Below are 10,960 nucleotides of genomic sequence, written 5' to 3' on the forward strand. Positions count from 1 at the left end.
TCTTATAGAGGTTTTACATATAACATGACTCATTAATTAGTCCAAAGGGTACCATAGTCATTCTGTCGAACAGTAAGGGATCTTCGACTTCTGAGGCTTGTGGAACTTTGTCCTCATCTCTATCTTCTATGAGTAGGATAGAGTCTTCTAGGTCGCTTTCATGGTCTTCTTTTGCATTATAGTCTTTGTCCTCTTCAGATTATGTTTCTAACTTTGTGGGGACTCTATAACAGAAGAATAGACTCTCTATTATGTACTCTACTTCTACTTGTGTCTGCCTCTGTCTCTGTTTTTGCATCTGTCTCTAGCTCTGCTACGGCCATGCACCTGGGAGAACAATACATCCATGCTTCTATCTCACTGTCAGAGGTGACTTCAGAAGCCAATTCGGGTTCAGGAGTAGGAGGTATTCACCCATTGACAAAGAATTTTCTTCCTTTGGCAGTTGGCTTACAGTGCCCAGTGTCAAGGACTGTGCCTCTATTTTCTTGGGAAAGATCTGTTTGACAACTTCTTCATCTCCTGATGTACCATATGTTACTTTGTTGGAGGAGTCTATTAAGACTTCGATAGACGTGGATCCATTGCATTTTTGTGATCCATACAACTTCAATACCACTTAATTGGATTCTCTACCTAGGGTTAGGGTTCCGTTGAACCAATCCATACTTGCTCTTGCTTCAAAAAGCCAAGGTCTTTCCAACAACAACAGGTATGAGGCCCCATAGGAATTTGGTTTTTTACTACTAGATATGTCAGCCAATAATCCCTTCTTGCGAGGGTTGTCCTCATGTACGGGAGAATTCCCAAAGACTTGATTATGCTTTGGTTTGCCAATTGGATAAGTCACTGTGTAGATTACATTCCTTGCAAGCCTAGATCCTTCATTGTCACATCCATCATTATGTTCACTGATGAGCCTCTATCAATCAATGTATCTACTATAAAACATCCTTCAATCCATATGCCAATCTTTGGATTTTCAAGATCCAGGAATGCGTTAGCTACATCCACTTCTTTCATAGGCTCTGGGGCTTTGTTGGACTTGGTTGCTATTAAGAGACCAATCCATAAGCCCCATCTTCTCGTTAGCACGCTTTTGAATTTCTTTCGATAGCTAGGAGTCAACATTAGCAACTGTCAGAATATTAGGTTTGGTTTAAAAGTGTCCAGATCTTTGACCATGTCATATTCTTTAATAGGATCCATTGGCTTCTCCAATCGGCTAGGGAATGGGACCACACCCACTTTTATCTTTCTGTTTTCTTCTAGGAATGGCAACATCTGTGCTTCTTCTCCTTGAGGAGGTACTTTCACATCCTCTATCTCCTGGACCTCTGGTCCTATCTTTGCAACTATCTCTATGGCTCTCTGTGGCTTTATAATGCTCTGTACTACATTGTTCTATGTTGCACTATTTTGTTTCTCCCTAGGAAGGTTGAACTTCACTGTCTTGGCAGAGGGAACGTACTGTGGGTTCTCCCTTCTTTGCATGCATTATTACGGAAACCTCCAATTCCACCAAATTGGAAGCAGGTTCTTGGGTCTTTTATTGGGCATCAAGAGTAGCTTTCACAGGAACTGGACTTGGACAGTCTTTTATAGTGTGACCTTCTCCTTTGCATTGACTGCATAAGGGCTTGTAGTCCATAGACCTTTTAGGGTTTGGACAGTTCTGTGAGATATGACCCTTTTCTCCACATATGTAACATTCCACCTGTGATCTTTAGTCACCGCTAGACTGCCGTCCTCTGTAACTTTGAGAGGGAAACCTCCTTGGACCAAAATTAGGACTGAACTCCCTAAGCTTTGATCCAATGTCCTAAGTAGTCATCTTGGATTCCAACAAATTAAATCTTTCTTCTTCATATTTCTTTCTTCTTTTGTGCATCTCCTTCAGAGAATAGATATCCTTTGTATGGTTCTTTCTCTAACAGTATGAATAGAAAGCTCCAAGAATGGTTGGTTTTTGGGTACATTCAGTGGTTAAATGTCCCACTTGATGGCACTTTCCACAGCATGTATTAGAATGCATCACATCTCTCCAACCTCCTACAGGAGTGGATATATTGGCAATATTCACCTTCAGCGTCTATAGCTATTTTGTAATCACATCCATAAGCTCATTCTTGATACTTGCGACTAAATTGGATAGGTAGTCCTTCAGATTTTCATCTCCTGGAGTACTCGTAGTAGGGTTTTGGGAAGCTTGTGTGATCACGGCATAAACTGGTTGAGTTGATCCAGAGGGTCCTCTATTCTGGTTTTGATTCAAAGCTCCTGTTGAGACTTGGGGTTGTTGGTTCCAATTGGTAGGATCAGTTACATCAATAAAAGTTGTCTCAGCAAAGGCAACTATATTCGGAGCAAGAGAATGCAATTAGCGCGACTAAGGCAATTGAAGCAGTTGAGAATGAAAAGAAACTATTTGATGGCCGTAATGTATCGGCTTATTTGAAGACATATGAGATTAAGATGGGATTTTTTGGAGTACCAACAAGACTTATGAGTAAATATTTCCTTCGCCTTGTCACACCTGCCTTGAGGGTAAAAGTGACTGATCTTTTCCTTCAAAATTTGCATTGGCAAGATTTTAAGAAGGCCTTGAAAGAGGAGTATTTTCTTGAGGACTTTGGGATGGCTACACGGCGATCATTCCGAGAGTGGGTCTACATGCCAAACAAAGGTTTAGCTGCTTCAGAATTGATACGAGAATTTGAAGAGAGGTATAGTCAGCTTGATGCCATTGAACAAAGAGCATTGGATGTTGAGAAAGTTGAGCTTTTCTTGCAAGCTGCAGATCCTTCTCTTTAGGAAGAATTAGGAGAGCTTCTTGAGGATCGCACAAAGCCTATGGGTCTTAAAACAGATTGGCAAGATGCCCAAGATGCAGTCTCGACTTTGACCAAGAGGCAGATATGGAAAACCTGCCTACAGAATGGATCTATGACACCGACACCGTCTTCTGCTCCTATGTCTACTTCTACCCCTGCCATTTCTTCTCTTCCTCAGCCAGTTTCTTGGCCTATGCTAGTGCCTATTGTTTCTAATCCTCCTGTTCCAAGATCAATGCCGGATCCTTCTGCTCCAAAATCATCCGCTCCGTCGGTTCCTTCCTCTCTTGATGACATAATCAAAGGCATAACGGATTTGACACTGGAGTCATTTAAAGCAAAATTGGTGGGAAAATTGAAAGAGCAGTTTGCTTCGACTGCATCTACTATTTCTTCTAGTGCTCCTAGTGCACCTAGGAGTGCTCCTAGTGCACCTAGGAGAGATTGAAGATGTATTTGGTGTGATAGTGCGAATCATCAGCATTGTAGAGATTGTGAATCTTTTCAAGATGCAAGGAGGAAGAATTTGGTATTTTGGGGACAAGATGGCAAGATCTGGTTGACTAAAACAAGAGCTCTGCTTACTACCAATTTTGGGAAAGGCGGAATGAAGAAATTAGTAGATGATATGGTTGCGCGTACTTCTTATGTGGCAGTCAGAGGAGATGCTTCTACATATGGAGTCCAGATTGAGAAAGGTTTAGAGAGTCAGTCAACATTATGGACATATGCTTTGGAGACGGTAAACAAGGGGAAAATTCAGCAGACTGTTTTGACTAGTGCAGGTTCTAGCATCAGATCTGAGACAGGTTGGGATTCGCCTGTTGACAGGTACACTATTTGTGTCTACTTGGCTAAGTCTCAGGGAGCAGATGTACTTGTTGAGGAGAAGCGTAAGAGAGATGAAGAGAATCCAAATGCAGCTAAAAATACTAGAGGGGGTGAGTTTGTTACTCCACCTACTGCAGGGCCATCTTCGAGACCAGGGCCAGAATGACAAATGGAAGATGCTCAAAAGAAAGAAAAGAGACAAGAGCCTAGACAGAGAAAGCAGCCAAGATTTAGATTAATGCACGATATTAAGATATCTACGGACATGAAGAAAATCTTTAATGATAAGATACTTGGCAGTGAGGTGACTTTTTACTATTTCTAAGGTTTTGGGCATCTTGAAAAGAGAGTTTCAAGATCAATTCCAAGAAGTCCTGAAGAGAAAAAGACATACATTGCCTACTACTGATACACAGGGAGTTTTGATTGGGGACTTGGATGAGGATGAGGATGAGGTTATGGTTGAGAATGCTTCTGTTTTTCCGCAGATAGAGAAGAGAGTTTAGCCTATGCATTATGCTGAAACTGATGAGCCTACCTTGGTACCATGTAGTCATTTTTCGCGAAGTCATTGGGCTAGGGTAACTACACAAACAATGGTAAAAATTGGAGAGAAACAGGTGCCTTATGTTGCTTTGGTGGATCATGATTCAGAGATTAATCTCATAGTTCGTGGAGTTTATGAAAGTAATAGATGGCCTATGGATGCAGAGCATTAGTGGCGTATGAGAGCCGCCAACAATACTGTAGGTGATTTGTATGCTGCATGTCCCAGTGTCAGGATTTGTATTGGAGATGTAGAGGAGGATTTCCATTTCTTTGTGCAGGATTCATGCTCTTACCCCATAATCCTAGGATAGCCATTCATCACAGAGATGCGCATGGAGACAAAAGTAATGGATGATGGATCTGCTTATGCACGGATTCACAGTAAAGATGGTATGAGAGCAGTCCAGTTTATGACTATGTGTGTAAATCATGCTAGAAACAAGGATACTCTTCGAGATGCACCTTTGCCCACTATGAGGGATTCGGGTTTTCATTAGGTACCACTGTTCCGTGAGATGACGGTGGTATAGAGCAGAGGAGATTGGAGTTCTCGCCTCCTGGCAGCAGTGTTTTCTTCTCCAATTTTGTTGGAATTTCAGCAAACAGTTTGATGAGTTATTAGAAGATTTCTAAGTTGCCTAGAGCTGCCAGGCAGTACATATGTAGGAAGGAGAAAGATTTGAAAAGTACAGGTATTTTAGAGGATGATGAGAATATACATGGGATGTATGATAGTATGGTTTGTGCAGATACGATGACAGAGATGGAAAATATGCTGAAAACTGATATGCGGAGTTGTCTCAGTAATGTATCAGTGCAGTCCCTGGACATGTTTCATAAAATTTCAGATTTTGTGTCACAGATAGAGTCAGAGGCTGAGGTGACTCAGCAAAAAGTGTTGAGTGCTGAAGAAATTCAGCAAACAGAGTTTCCGATTGATTATGATTAGCCTACAGAGAGACAGAGGGCGGTAAACTTTCAGCCAACAGAGTTTACTACTGAAATATTTTAGCATACAGAGTTTAGGGCTATTCCTAATCAGTCCATACAGTAGAGGGCTGAGGATATTCAGCCACCATCAGAGGGCAGAATTGCTGATTTACAGCAAGATTTGAGTAATGCAGAGGATCATAATGAAGCTAGGGTTGACATGAAATACAAGACTGTGGATAAGACGGTGAAGCTGGTAGCTGGATCGCTTCCACCTCACAGTGATCAGCAAATAGAGAGGGCTACCAAGCAGCCAATTTTGAGGAATCCAGAGCATATAGGCCATAAATTTTCAGCAGAGACTCTTGTTGAATTAAAAATTGGAAATGGTGATTTCTTGTTACCCTCAAAGAAGCAATGATTTCAGGATATGCTTGAGTGACATGGAAGGGGGTTTGCTTTTTTCTCGCATGAGATTGGATGTGTGAATCCGAATATTGTTGCCCCTATGGTGATCTTTACTATTCCTCATATTCCATGGAACCCTCGACCTATTCCACTGCCTAGGGCACACCTACCAAAGCTAGTTGACTTGTTGAATGAGAAAATCAGGATGGGAATCCTAGAGCCATCATCTGCACCATACTCAAATAGGTGGTTTACGGTTCCAAAGAAGAATGGTACTCTCCGATTTATATAGGACATGCAGCTAGTAAATAGAGTTACTATCAGGAATGTTGGTATAGATCCAGTTGTGGATGAGTTTGTAGAAGCATTTGCTGGACGTGCCATCTATTCTTTAGGTGACTTATATTCGGGATATGATCAGTTTCAGCTGGCCTTGGAAAGCAAGGACCTAACCACTATGAGAACTCCTATTGGGCTTGTTAGGATGTGTACCTTGCCTCAAGGTGCCACTAATTCTATTGCGCATATGATGAATGCCATGCATAAGGTCCTTCGTGAGTACATACCTCAGCTTACCATGCCTTTCTTGGATAATGTGCCCATTAAGGGGTATGCAGAAGAAGAGAAGAATGAGAATCTAAATGAGCACGGATGCAGATACTTTGTGGCTGATCATATTTCAACTTGTGAAAAGATTTTGGCCAGGTTAGAAGAAGTGAACTTGACACTATTAGGGCAAAAATCTATTTTTGGAGTAAATGAGGTCGTCATTGTTGGACATATGTGTGGGTATTATGGCAGGAAACCTTCACCTGAGAAGGTGGATGCTATAGAAAAGATTACGGAGTATTGTTCTACCACCTCAAAGATACATAGAAAAGATTACGGAGTATTATTCTACCACCTCAAAGATACGGAGATTCATTGGAGCCTATGTGTTTTACATGATTTGGATACCCCATTTTGCACACATAGCAGATTTTTTATATCAGCTGCTTCGAAAGGGGCAGAAATTTTATTGGGATGAGAGCCACACTAAAGCCATGCAAAAATTGAAGAAGTTATTGCAGATTTCTTCTACTCTCAGGAAAGTAGATTATAATTGCGGAAGGCCTACTATATTGACAGTTGACACTAGTCCAATTGGCATAGGTTGGGATGTGGGTCAAGATGATGCAGATGGAAACATGTACGCTATTCAGTTTGGGGCAAAAGTCCTAAACGAGAGACAGAGGAGGTATCCGCAAATCAAGAGGGAATTACTGGGAATTGTTACGGCTCTCAAATGTGACAAGGAGTATTTTATTGGAGCCCCAGTTGTGGTAGAGGCAGATTGCTTGCCATTGATAGGTATGATTACGAGTTGCTCTACTCCGAATATAGCTATGCTGAGATGGATCGCATACATCAAGTCATTAAATCCAGAATTTAAACACATAGTAGGGAAGGATAATCCAGTGGTGGATATGCTGTCTAGAGCCAGATATGATGATGAGGAGACACTACTTGCAGAAGAAGATGATGCAGAAATTTCAGTCGCTATGGTTGATCATGTTTTCCATGTCTATGATATTGTGGCTTTCATAGAAGAACTCTATGTTGGAGATTGGTTGCAGATTGGCAAGTACCTTAGTACACTAAGCAAAAGAGATGAATGGACAGATGAAGAGTTCAAGAAGATCAGAAGAAAAGCCTATGGTTATTTTCTCAAGGACAGATTTCTTTGGAAGCACCCAAAGAAAAGAGGTGGATTACCCTTGCGGGTTGTCTGCAATAAAGAGACCCAGTTACAGGTGATGAGAGAGTTTCATGAGAGTCCTTGGGCTAGTCATAGAGGAATGTGGGCTACTTATGAGAAAATCAAGGAAAAATATTGGTGGAAAGGCATGTACAGAGATGTTTCTCGCTTTGTAGAGACTTGCAGAGACTGTCAGATGTATTCCGTAGTGCGTCATCGAGATGAGCTTCATACGACCTATCCGCTATGCATTCATTATAAGTGGGTAGTTGACTTGGTTAATATGCCTATGGGTCTATGGCAGATGAGATATATTTTATTGGCTAGAGAGGATCTTACCAATCATGTTGAGGGCAGACCTTTGAGAACAAAGACCGCTAGTGCACTGTGTAAGTTCTTATTAGAAGAAATTTTATACAGGTATGGCTGTGTTGGTAAGATCACTGCAGATCGCGGTGATTTGGATGCAGATGAAGCTAGGGATTTTTTCTCTCAACTAGAAATCAAGTTGGCTCTAACCACATCATACAATCCAGAGGGAAATGGAAAGAGTGAAAGAGGGCATCCACCGATAGTGAAAGCATTAGCGAAAGCATGCAGAGGAAGGATTGGAGAATGACCGAGACTTCTACCATTTGCTTTGTGGGCTGATCATACGACTCACAGTGTTATCACAGGATATATGCCCGCAAAGTTGATGTATGGTCAGAAACCGGTTATGTCGACTGAGACTTGTGCTTTGACTTGGTCAGTTTTACCGTGGCAGGAGGATTTGACAAGAGAGGAGCTCTTAACTCTTCGGATCCGGCAGTTGGAGAGAAGACCAGAGGATATTCAGTTAGATATTGACAGGTTGAAGGTTGTTAGACTTAGAAATAAGGATAGGTTTGACAGCAGGCATCACTTGCGGCCTCAAGCAATAGAAGAGGGAGATTGGGTATTAGTCTTTGATAGTAGCCTTGAAAATCAGCATACTGCACTTCAAAAGATGGTGAAAAGATGGTTTGGGCTGTACATAGTCAGACATGTCTTTGACAATGCAACATATGAGTTGACAGAATTGGATGGGACAGTGCTTAGAGTGCCCATTGCAGGAAAAAGAATCAAGATTTTCAAGAAAAGAGATGATGAGGATTATGCATTGGAAGAATTTGCAAGAGAAGAGCAACGAGAAGAAACTCTAGTAGAAGAGACAAATGATATGACAGATAACCTTGCTGATATTCCGGAAATAGTCAATGAAGAGATTGATCTGTTCATGGAACTTGATGACAATGATCATGGGTAGTTGGCCCATCTGGAGGATGCGCAAGATCAAAGGGGGTGGATGCCATACTGCTGTGCATCCGAGGTGTGAAATCCACCAAAAAGTTGTGTGTGACATTTGTTACTTTGTACATACTTAGGTTTTGTGCTTTGCCACTCTATAACTAGTGAAAGAAACATAGATGCCATAGAGAGCTTGAAGACTATTGTAGGTAAGCATGAGGAAAGTTTTGATGATGGTTTTGACATGAAACCAATATCAGAGTCAAATCTATCAGTGCAGGACTCTTGCTTTGTTTCAGATGCAAGTACTCATGAAGATGCTATTTTCATTGCATAGTTTGATGGTTGTGGGAATGCAAGTAGTTCAAATATGTCCGTCACTGATCCAGAATACCCGGGCTTTGACACGGACTGTCCAAGAGGGAAAAAGTCAAAAATACTTTATATGAAGAATGTGCTTATAAGTTCTAAATTCAACAAGGATAGCTCTCTTATTCCCAGTCTATGCATGATCTCAGATCAACCTCTAGATCCTAGTATGTTTCAAAAGGCAGAAAGTGGTATTTGTGCTGGTTGAGGTTTTAGGACCCTATTGCCATAGGTTGTGGTGTGCTAGAAGCCTGGAAATATTAGCATCTCCTACTGGAAGGAATGTTTTCAAGTACATCTTGTCAAAGGTGTGCCGGCTCACTTCTTCCGAAAGTGGAGCACAAGAGACCCTCGAAAATCTAGTCACCAAGGATCTTACCAAGGAAGACCATTGGCTGGAGCTTTACAGTGATGAGGAGGCTTTGGCGATTGAGGTTGAGAGAGTAATTTTCAGTGATTTAATTGAGGAGACCTTGCTCATCTTGTAGCAGAGGGCTGCATATTGATTGATCAAGAAATGTACATGTTTGGTACCAAATGGGATGAATAAAGATATTACAGTGGTGCTCACGTGGATGCTTTCAGTGGTGTTTACTCAGAGGCTACTTTGTACCGAATTCTACTAGGAGCACATGTTGATCAAGGGAGCCATATTTTGTGCAAGTACTGGACATAGTAGAATACTATCAGAAAATCTTCAAGTTTGCAGTTTGGCATGATTCAAAACAACATTCTACTTGGCTGCAAATCCAAGGTGGACAAATATTCAAATTGCTATACACAAAATTGACTCAAATTGGGAGTATCATGGAACACATTGATCACACGGTATGCTTGCAATGGTTGTGGATATTGCATGTCTTCTGTCATATGCAACACAGCGGGGTGAAACTTGATAAGTTCACATTTACATGTGCCTTAAGAGCTTGCTCGGACATGGCAGCCTATGGTAATGGCATATTGATACATGCCCAGACATTGGAAATTCTGACAGGCCATCGAGCAGTTTAAAAAAGAATCGTCTGGCCTAGAAAAAGAAAAAGCAACGGAAAACGTGGAAAAAGTATCAGAGAAGATGGAAAGCTTAACACATCGCTCCTTTCGATCCCAATAAGAAGAAGAAGAAGAAGAAGGTTGTCATTCAGGAACTAGAGGAAAGCAAGGCAAACAGGGGGTCTGGGGCCCGAATGTTTCTGGAGTCGAAGGATTGAACTAGTAGAGGACATAGATGTTTTTCAGTGGCTGTGAGTGTTATTGGTCTTCTCAAACATCTTCTAAGACTTCAATTCCTGGGGGAGGCATGAGAATTCACTACTAACAATCCGTCACATGATCAAATCAGATCACTGGAAATATTGTTCATGTGATACTGCACAAAGATTCTTCTCTGCGAAGGCAGGAATGTCCACCCTTATGAAGTTCCCTGTTCCAAGATCTTCCTATCTAATGAACTGTCCTGCACTCGCTAACTAGAAGAGGTGGCCGTCAATTAAAACAGGCAATAGAGGAGAAGCGTATTTCGTGGTAGCTGTTATGCTTTCATACACGCATCTGGTACAATATGTGCTTGGTATAGAGTGATCAATTGGCCACGCAATCATGAGAGGATGAGAGAGATCCATCGATCGGAAGCAATAAGCGTGCACTTAAGCATGGCTGATCAAACGTGCTAGATTGTGTAGAAAATGGTAACAGTTCGGGGCATGAGAGCAAAGAGGGATCATCGATGTGCTACGGCAAACAGTTGACAATTGAGGAGAAGAAGATCAGCTTAGGAAGCAAATGTAATGTGGCTATGCAAATTTTACTTTTTGGGAATGTTCTGTGTCCACGCCATAGCCCTAGCTTCCCACGGATGCAGGGTAGTTTTAACAAGGGGTACAGGCCACGCTCGATTGAATTAATGCCATTGTGGAGTGCACCAACTGCATTGATGGTGGTAGAGAGGCCCTTGAGGCTGAGAATTACGAATCTGCAGTCAAGTTTACATACTCTGTCAAGACAGGGGAATTTGAAACTGTCCCAAACTTTG

The sequence above is a fragment of the Lygodium microphyllum genome, chromosome 4 (genome assembly GCF_053477565.2).
Source record: "Lygodium microphyllum isolate KBCC chromosome 4, Lygodium_microphyllum_v1.1.10, whole genome shotgun sequence".
Taxonomy (NCBI): Eukaryota; Viridiplantae; Streptophyta; class Polypodiopsida; order Schizaeales; family Lygodiaceae; genus Lygodium; species Lygodium microphyllum.